Source organism: Amblyraja radiata, chromosome 9 (genome assembly GCF_010909765.2).
Source record: "Amblyraja radiata isolate CabotCenter1 chromosome 9, sAmbRad1.1.pri, whole genome shotgun sequence".
Lineage (NCBI taxonomy): Eukaryota > Metazoa > Chordata > Chondrichthyes > Rajiformes > Rajidae > Amblyraja > Amblyraja radiata.
Genome location: NC_045964.1, coordinates 69,824,122 through 69,834,461, shown reverse-complemented (window position 1 = coordinate 69,834,461; position 10,340 = coordinate 69,824,122).

Here is a 10,340-nt window from a genome sequence, read left to right as displayed (position 1 = left end):
CGTCGTTCCACCCCGCCTCCTGCCATTTTCGACTTGTCAAAAGTCGATGGCCCCATTCTGATAGTCTCCCGCCCGGCCGTGGTGTTCTGGCCGGCGCGGGACCAAAAGTCGGCACAGCTGATCCCACTTACGGGGCTTGTGCCTTCAGCTGCTGCTGGCTCCCGCAACTTCGCGGTCCTCCCCAGCCAGCTTTACTCGCAGCACTTGTGGACGCTATTTTGTCCAGCTTCCCCCCTGTGTAAAAACAGCGCGGGGACAAAAACTACCGCAGAGTAAATTTCTTACCTGCAGGTCGCGGTTTCAAACTTACCGCTGCGGGGGAACGCTCCACCCCGCCTGTCGTTTCGCAAGCGTGAAAGCGAAATGACACGCATGCGTCCTAGCGGGGTTCTTCATGTAGTCACTCACGTGACTCCGAAGTAAAATCTCTCAATCTCCACCATAAAAATATACATTGACGTGGCCTCCATATCTGTATGTGGCAATGAATTCCACAGATTCACCACCCTCTGAATAGAGAAATTCCTCCTCATCCCCTTTCTAATTATTCTGTGGCTAGGGCCTTTGGTCCGAGACTCTCCCACTACTGGAAGCATCCTCTCCACATTCACTGTATCCAGGCCTTTCACTATTTGCTAAGTTTCAATGAGGTGTCACCTCGTCCTTCTAAACTCCAGCGAGTATGGGCCCAATGCCTTCATACGTGCAAGATATGTTAATCCAATCATTTCTGGGATCATTCTCATAATCCTCTTCGGGTGCCACAGTCCTCTGGTTCGCAAGTCCCCTTTTCTAGGTATGTCGGGTATGGCTGCCCAGCCTGCAGCTGTCCGTTTTTTCATCTCTTTTTAAAAATTTTAGTTACTTGAGTTTTTGTTTTTCGGAGTTCTTGTCTTTTTTATGTGGGGGGGGAGGGGGATGGGGGGGGTGGAGGGGGAAAATGCTTTCCAGGGTCCCTACCTGGTCAGAGAGGCGGGTTTTCTCCGGGCAGCACCTTCGACCCATCCTTGCGGCCTGCCAGCGGGCCTGGAGCGGCGTTTCCTGAGGGGACCGGCCAGAACCTCGGCTTCGGCGGCGGTGCAGCTCTGGAGCGCTATCGCGGAGTGGAGCGGGCGATGGTTTGCCCGGGTCGCCGTGCTGGAACATCGCGGAGCTGCAGGACTGTGGGACTTTAACATCGGGAGCCTGGGACCTCTCGCCGAGATCGCCAGTGGTGGATCTCCATCCAGCGCGGCCTGTTGGCTTCGGAAACCGCGGTCTCCGGTAAGGAAGCGGCCGTTCCAGGTTTCCCAAGACGCTGAGAGGATTCTCCCGACGCCGGAGCACCATCATCCGGCGAGAATGGCCTGGAACATCGGGCCTCCGTAAAGGCGACTGCGGAGACCTCAATAGGCCCGACTATGGGTGGACACGGGGATGGGGACTGGACTTTGTGCCTTCCCTCATAATGGGAACCATTGTGGGGGGATGTTTTTTATGTTAAATGTCTTTATTATTGTTATGTTGTTTTCTTTTTTATGTGCTGTAATGGCAATACACATTTCCCTACACCAATTAGTGTACGTGACTAATAAAGAACATTTGAACCTTTGGAGTTTGTACATCCTCCCCATGACCAGCGTGGCTTTCCTCCCACACTCCAAAGGCGAACAGGTTTGTAGATTAATTGGCATGATAAAAATGTAAATTGTCCCTAGTATGTGTAGGATAGTGTTGGTGTGCAGGGATCGCTGGTCTGCGCAGACTTGTGCCTGTTTCTGCACTGCATCTCTTAACTAACCTAAACTAAATTGCTGCGGATATCATCCAATTCTGCTTGCAAGGTAGAAGTGATTTATTTTTGGTTAGATTGGAGCTATTATTAAACAAATTAGCCCATATAATATGGGCAAAGTCAATTATTAATCGAGAGAATATGTTTGTGCTTCATTTCCTGCGTTACAACTGTTCCCAAACCATGCTGTGATGCATCCTGCTAAAATGCTTTCAATGGTGCATCTGTAGAAGTTGGTGCGGGTTGTAGGGGATGTGCCAAATTTCCTCAGGAAATAGAGGCATTAGTGTGCTTTCTTGGTTGTTGCTTCAAAATGAGTCCTCCAGGAGAATTTGCTGGTGATATTGACTCCGAGGAATTTGAAGTTTTCAACAAGCTACATCGGCACCATCAATGCAAACTGGGGTATGTGTACTGCGTCGATTCCTGAAGTCGACCACTATCTCCTTTGTGTGTTGAAATTGAGAGTAAGGTTGTTGTCTCGACACCAAGGCACGATCTCCTTCCTATTCTCCGTCTCATCGTTATTTGATATCCGTACCACAATGGAATTTGAAAGAGGAATTAGATTTGTACATGGCTACAAGGTCAAGGGTGTACAAGGAATAAAGAAGGGGGCTGAGAACACCTGTGTATGCCTCTGTATTGAGGATTATCAGGGAGGATAATTTGTCCCCTATCATCACTGATTGGGGGTGTGTTGCGCAGGAAGGCAAGGATCCTAGTCTGTCTGTTAGAATAATTGGATGGGTGATTGCTGGTTTGCGTGGACTCGGTGGACCAAAGGGCCTGTTTTCATGCTGTAACACTAAACTAAACTAAACTAAATTAAAACTTAAATAAAATTAAACTAAACCAAATCAAACGCCAGACTTTAGATATTGCACTGGGAATCTATGCCAGGTTGGTCAGTTTCAAAAGGAAAACCTACACCGTAGTGTGACTCTCCTTTGATTCCCTACCAGGTCTGCCAACCCACCCAGCTGACCCAAAATGTGTCCTCTTCATGTTCTGCAGAGTTGCTGCCTGACCCACTGAGTGACGACAGCAATTTGTGTATTTTTTTTTGTCAACTAGGATCTGGAGTTCCTTGTTTCTCATTGACTGCCCCTCCATCAACGTCTCAGTCACACATTCATCTGCCTTATCTTCCCACTCCTACCCTCACTTGCACATGGCACTGGGAGTAATCCAGAAATAGCTACATTTAAGATCCTGCTTTCTATCCTTTTGTCTTGCATATTGTATTCACTTTGCACCATCTCATCCCCTTTTCCTACCTATGTCATTTGCACCAATGTGCACCTTGATTTTTGGCTGTTCACGCTCCCCCCTAAAATTGGCCTGCAGCCATCCTGTACCTTGGCAGCAGGAAGGCAATACGACATCCTGGAGCCTTGTGTGCAGCCACAGCATCTCCTGCCTGACCCCTAACTAATGAATCTCCTATCATGATGAATACATTAGTTTTAACCTTTTCCATGCTGTGCCTCAGAGCCAGTCTTGGTGCCACAGACCAGACTGCAGCTGCTTGTTCCCCTGAATAGTTATCATCCCCACCAAGGCACGGTGGCGCAGCGGTAGAGTTGCTACCTTACAGCGCCAGAGTCCCGTGTTCGATCCTCACTGCAAGTACTTGTCTGTACAGAGTTTATACGTTCTCCCCGTGACCTGCATGGATTTTCTCCCGGATCTCCAGTTTCCTCCCATGCTTGTAGGCTAATTGGCTTGGTAAAATTCTAAATTGTCCTTAGTGTGTGTAGGATAGTGTCAGTGTGCGGGGATCACTGGTCGGCGCGCTCGGTGGGGCCGAAGGGTCTGTTTTCGTGCTGTATCACTAAACTAAACAGTGTCCTCCATCTTAACAAAATAAATTATGGAGAAGGATTGAATCTGTCAGAGATATGGTGGCTCTCATATATGGGAAGATAAAAATGGCATTCAGGCTTTCGAATTTGTTCAACCATTCAATGATGTTATCTCGATTTGTGAACACCATCCCCCATTGGAGTAAACATCTGGGCAGAAACTTCAGATGAGTTAAAACTCTCTCCCTCTCCTTTCATCAGCTTGCAGCAAACAAACCAAAGCTGATTCTGTTTGACATTTTAAAGGGATTAAGATGCTGCATACGACATGGACTCTGTAAGAAATGTTAATTTTTCTTCCGATACAGTCACAGTCCCATTTGCACTCAGTGTATTCACAACTATTTTCAAAGATAGCACCTTCGAAAGTGGAGCAGTCCCTCGATGGTATTCATTTGATTGCAGATTGCACACTAATGTCCCTATGTTGAGGTTTGAACCCACGACCTTTTGACCGAGATAAGAGAGTATCAGTTCAATCAAAGCCATTTGTTTCACATTTTCCAACTGAGCCACACAGAGAAGGAACGTGCAGATTATATTAACAGAACTGCTCTTTCACAGCACATGGAGTCTCCTTCAATCACATCTTGGCTAAGATTTAATTTTGGCTGCACTTTCATTCATTTCACACCCCCTTGCTTTGCTGCCTTACAAATAGTATGTGTTTCAAGGCCATTAAACGTGGGCCAGAGCTTTTATTGCTGTTATTTTCCAAGATCACTAGTTTTGCTTCCTCACATGTGAATTGATTGAAAGGCACGGCACCCAAACATGTTCTCTGGCCTGTCGAGACCAAGCCAACCATTGATTACCCATTCACACTAGTTCCAAGATGTCCTAAGTTCATAAGTTCTGGGAGCAGAATTAGGCCATTGGGCCCATCAAGTGTACTTCGCCATTCAACCATGGCTGAACTATCTTTCCCTCTCAACACATTCTCATGCCTTCTCTCCATAACCCCTGGCAACCTTCTGCCCCTGTCCCACTTAGGAAACCTCTGGAGACTTTGCGCCCCACCCAAGGTTTCCGTGCGGTTCCCGGAGGTTTTTGTCAGTCTCCTGCTTCCACTACCTGCAACCTTCGGCAACCACCTGCAACCTCCGGGAACCGCACGGAAACCTAGGGAACATCTTGGCCACATCTAACTCCCTCTTAAATATAGCCAATGAACTGGCCTCAACTACCTTCTGTGGCAGAGAGTTCCAGAGATTCACCACTCTCTGTGTGAAAAATGTTTTTCTCATCTCGGTCCTAAAAGATTTCTCCCAATCTTCCTGCATCTAGCCTGTCCAAACCCTTAAGAATTTTGTAAGTTTCTATAAGATTCCCCCTCAATCTTCTAAATTCTAGTGAGTACTAGCCGAGTCTATCCAGTCTTTCTTCATATGAAAGTCCTGACATCCCAGGAATCAGTCTGGTGAACCTTCTCTGTACTCCCTCTATGGCAAGAATGTCTTTTCTCAGATTAGGAGACCAAAACTGTACGCAATACTCCAGGTGTGGTCTCACCAAGACCCTGTACAACTGCAGTAGAACCTCCCTGCTCCTATACTCAAATCCTTTTGCTATGAATACTAACATACCATTCGCCTTCTTCACTGCCTGTTGCACCTGCATGCCTACTTTCAATGACTGGTGTACCCAGGTCTCGTTGCATCTCCCCTTTTCCTAATCGGCCACCATTCAGATAATAGTCTACTTTCCTGTTTTTGCCACCAAAGTGGATAACCTCACATTTATCCACATTATACTGCATCTGCCATGTATTTGCCCACTCACCCAGCCTATCCCAGTCACCTAGCAGCCCCCTAGCATCCTCCTCAAAGCTAACACTGCCCCCCAGCTTCATGTCATCCGCAAACTTGGAGATGTTGCATTCAATTCCCTCGTCCAAATCATTAATATATATTGTAAATAGCTGGGGTCCCAGCACTGAGCCTTGCGGTACCCCACTACTCACTGCCTGCCATTGTGAAAAGGACCCGTTTACACCTACTCTTTGCTTCCTGTCTGCCAGCCAGTTCTCTATCCACATCAATACTGAACCCCCAATACCGTGTGCTTTAAGTTTGTATACTAATCTCTTATGTGGGACCTTGTCGAAAGCCTTCTGAAAGTCCAGATATAACACATCCACTGGTTCTCCCTTATCTTCAGTTGAGTTACTCCAGCACTTTGTGGGTTTATCATTAATCATGTTTCATCAATTTTGACTAGTTTGTTAATGAATTCTATGAGAAGAGGCAAGTGACAATATTGTTGAGGATAGAGAAGATTCAAAATGATCTGAGATTCAGTTACCATTGATCTGTGGGCTCAAATTCAGTTTTTGCTTCTGCCTGGGGAGTTATTTTATTGTTAGGTTATATATGAATCAAAGATTTTAGAACTTGACATGAAAACCCTTTAAAGTTTTAAACAATCACTGACAACCACTTGCCTTTTTTTGCAGAACGGTGACAAAAGTACAAGTATTGCAATTTGTTACACCAGGGGGCGCCGCACGATGGCAGCGTCGCCAACAGTCTCTGTCTTTTCGTCTTTATTTTGTTATTTTTAGTGTGTTTTAAAAGTTTGTGTTGATGTTCTCTGGTTTGTTTTATGTGGGGGGTGGGGGGGATTTTTATTTCAATCTCGTACCTTGCCGGAGATGCGATTGTTTTCCGGATCGTATATCCGGTCGCTCTGCGGCCTAACATCTTGCCTGGGATGGCCATCGAGGAGCTCGCAGTCTCAGGTAGAGGCCGATGTCGGGAAGCTCCAAACGACGCAGAAGGTTCGACCAGCTCTGACCCGGGGTCAGATCGCCCAGTGTGGGGGAGCTGAGATTGCCCTCCGATGCGGGGGGCCCGTACGTCGCTGGCTACGGGAGCCAAGATCATCCTGTCAACGGAAGGCTTGAAGTCCCCGACCGCGGGAGAACAAAGAAGGGAAGAGATTGAACTTTTTTTCGCCTTCCATCACAGTGAGGAATGTGGAGGAGTCACTGTGGTGGATGTTTATGTTAAAATGTACTTTGTGTGTTTTGTTGCTTTTTTATGGTGTGACTGTATGGTAAATCAAATTCCTCGTATACGGCAAAACGCACTTGGCTAATAAAATATGATTATGGTTATGGTTATGATTATGATTATTTGGAAAATATAAGTCTTGAGTCACCATAAATTAAAAACAAACTCAACATGTCAGGCAGCATCTGTGAAAGGAAGCATAACCAGTTGATTTAACCTGGCTCTTTTATTGTCAATGAGAGAAGCCGAGATTGTTGATCAGGACTCAATACTGTGTAAGACCATGGCAGCTAGTTTATTGTGGAGAAAATTTACAGTGTAGGAAGAAACACTAGTATATAATGTAGTTGTCCGACTTGCTGACTCAAAACCATATTATACATCGCTTAACTTCCATGTCTTGTAAGACTTATTTTCAAAGTTTGCATATGTAATTCCAATATTGTGTGTAATTCCAATATAATATATGTAAAGGGTGGCACGGTGGTGCAGCAGTAGAGTTGCTGCCTTACATCGCGAGAGACCTGGTTTCGATCCTGACTATGGGTGCTTATCTGTATGGAGTTTGTACGTTCTCCCCGTGACCTGCGTAGGTTTATCCTGGTGGTTTTGGCTTCCTAACACACTCCAAAGACTTACAGGTTTGTAGGTTGATAGGATTGGTATAATTACAAATTTGTCCCTAGTGTGTGTAGGATAGTGTTAATGTGCGGGTATCGCTGGTCGGCGCGGACTCATGGCTTGAAGGGCCTCTTTCCGCGTTATACAGTATTTCACTTGGGTAGCAGTATTAATGTTGAATTCTCTAATTTTAAGTAACTTGTACTACCACTCCCCTCCCCTCCCCCCCTTGCTCCCTTTTCTCCATCTTGCCTCCTTCCACCAACCTAGTAATTTAAGCAGTTCCGCAATTCACTACATTGTATCCCTCTGGAGATCACACCATCCCAAGCCAGCAATGGGCCTACCAGGGCTCCACCCTGCCTGAGCTCATTTATTGCGGGCCATGTTTGGTTCTGTTTTTTTCTCACCTCCATTTCTTCAACACCTCCCCCCCCCACTCCCTCCATCCACTACATTCAGTCTGAAGAAGGATCCTGACCTGAAACATCATCGATCCTTTTCTTCTGGTGATGCTGTCTGACCCATTGAGTTACTCCAGCACTTTGTGTCTGCCTTTGGTATAAACCCAGCTGCTGCTGTTCTTTGTTTCTACATCATGAACCATTGAGTTACTCAGTCACCTTGTGTCCTTCACCTCTGTAATATTAATTTGATCCAGCCCATCATTGCTGAATCGTTTACCTGTACCTCAATAACTCGACAGCCCAAATGTATCTGGAAGTAGTGCTGGATACCATTGCAATAAAATGCAGGTAACTCTTTCAAGACCAATGAGCTTACATCGCGAAAGACCTGTGTTCGATCCTGACTACGGGTGCTTATCTGTACGGAGTTTATACGTTCCAAGACAAAGACCAAGACCAGTGGCTCGAAATTTACAAGTCTTAATTATAAAGAGAAGTCCTGAGAAGTACGTTCAGGGTTCCCATAGTTCCAATACCATGGAACAATGAGTTGGAAATTCATCTGGAGTGGAAGAATGGTGCAGCTGGTGCTTCTCAGTGCTAGTAACCCAAGTTCGATCCTGATTTCAGGTGCTGACTGTAGGGAGATTGCACGTTCTCTCTCTAATTGCATGGGGTTCCACCACATGCTTGAATTCCTCGCGCATCCCAAAGACGTGCGGGTTTGTAGGTTAAACAACCTCTGTATCAGGCACGTGCCGTCAGGGTGGGCAAAGTAGGCAATGCCTACCCTTGACTAAAATTATGACATGGTAATCATTAAATATAAATAGTAAAGGCATGGGAGAATTATGCCTATCTAAGAGATCGATCTCTTAGGTAGGCATAATTCTCCGTGCCTTTCTACCGCAGCACTTGTAACACGGGAAGGTCTGTTCAGCTCACGTGCCATCAGTGCTGCCTGAAGCCATCAATTTCAAGGGGAGCTGAATGCAGCTGAAATTCTGCCTTTGCTCTACTGCGCAGGCGCAGCGCACGTTTCTTGGCGGGTTTTTCAAATATGGATTGTCATTATCTGAAGGGTATGTTAGGAAGCAAAGAGAGAAGAATGGAGTTTGTGTACCTATACCGTGGTATGTACATTTCTTGGTACTTTATGTTTTTAAATACTGTATTTCCCGGGGTGGGTGGGGGGAAGAGCTCCTTTCAAAGTGTTTGAGGAGTCTGGCCCGGGGCAAAGTTGCGGGGAGGGTAGGAGCATTGTGAAGGAGGGGATCGGGGCCAGTAACCCACTTGCGACGCTCCGGGCACGTAGCCACTGCATTGTGGCCAGGGAGTGAATTAGCTCGGGTGGCTGCCGCAGCGTGCCGGGCACGGACAGCAGAACTGGCCGCCACTTCCGAGGAAGGAAGCAGCTCGGGCTCACACAAATACTTACATTCCGACAGCGCGTTCACGGGACCAATTGAGGTTACTCGGCTGTGGGAAGTTAAGGATTTGCGGGAAGCAACTGACATGAGTGAAGCCGGCGAGCGGCAGGAGAGAGGTGTTCAGACGGAGAGCACTGCCAGAGGTGAGCGGGCCAGCAGAAGGCGCTGAAGTGGCAGCCGGTTCTGCTGTCAGGTCCCTGCGGCCACTCGCAGTCACCCGAGCTGCTTCCCTCCCCAGAGTGGCGGCCAGTTCTGCTGTCCATGCCCTGAGTTCTGCGGCAGCGGTGAGTGAGTCTGATATGATCTACGACCCCCTCCTTCTCAACACTCCTGCCCTCCCCGCATCTTTAACCCCTGGCACAGACTTTCCACACGCTGTGAAAGGAACTCTCCCTCCAATTGGACCCTTGAATTAGTATTGTCATTCAATAAGGTGACAACTGATTCAACGTCCCTGTGTGCTCCCGTTTTTCCCACAATCTCTCCACCAGCCTTCATCCTCCGTCCCCCACCTATTGTAATTAAAAAATGAAGGAGATTTAGAAGCTTTGGGCAAATTGAATTGTTACTTATTTTTATTTTTTATTTTTAAGGAGAGAACAATCTGCGCATGCACGGTTTAAGATTTTTTTAAAGCCGCCTGCCTACCTTGAGTAATTACTCACGGCACGTGCCTGCTCTGTATATTGCCCTTGGTATGTGGGGCATGAATGAGGAAGTGGGGGAACATGGAATTAGTGTGAACAGGTTGTCCATGGTTGGTGTAGACTCGATGGGCCAATGGTGATGTTTTAATAAACTAATCTGAATGAGATATGATTTTTCTATGATGAGGATATATTGAGTTTGCACCGAGGGATAAACTAGAGTGAAAGGTGCAAAGGATAACACTCACAATGTTTATTATGTATTCAAATATAATACATTTGCAAGGATGTATCATAACCAAGCGAGGAGAAGATTAAATTGAATCAATAATGACTAAGCCTGTGGGTGGACAAGTGAAATTTCCACATGAAATACCTTGAAAAAATAATTTAGATTAGTTTAGAAGAATGTTTCATGATCTCAGGATGTTAAAAGGTATTTCGTTTTTGTTGCAGTATATTTAAAAAGTAATTACTAACCTGGGAAATGTTACAGGAAGACTCAAGCCAGTCTCCCTCAATCCCAGAAGCATCAGTGGCATGGCACTTCCACCTTGAAATTCCTCTTCAAATTAGTTT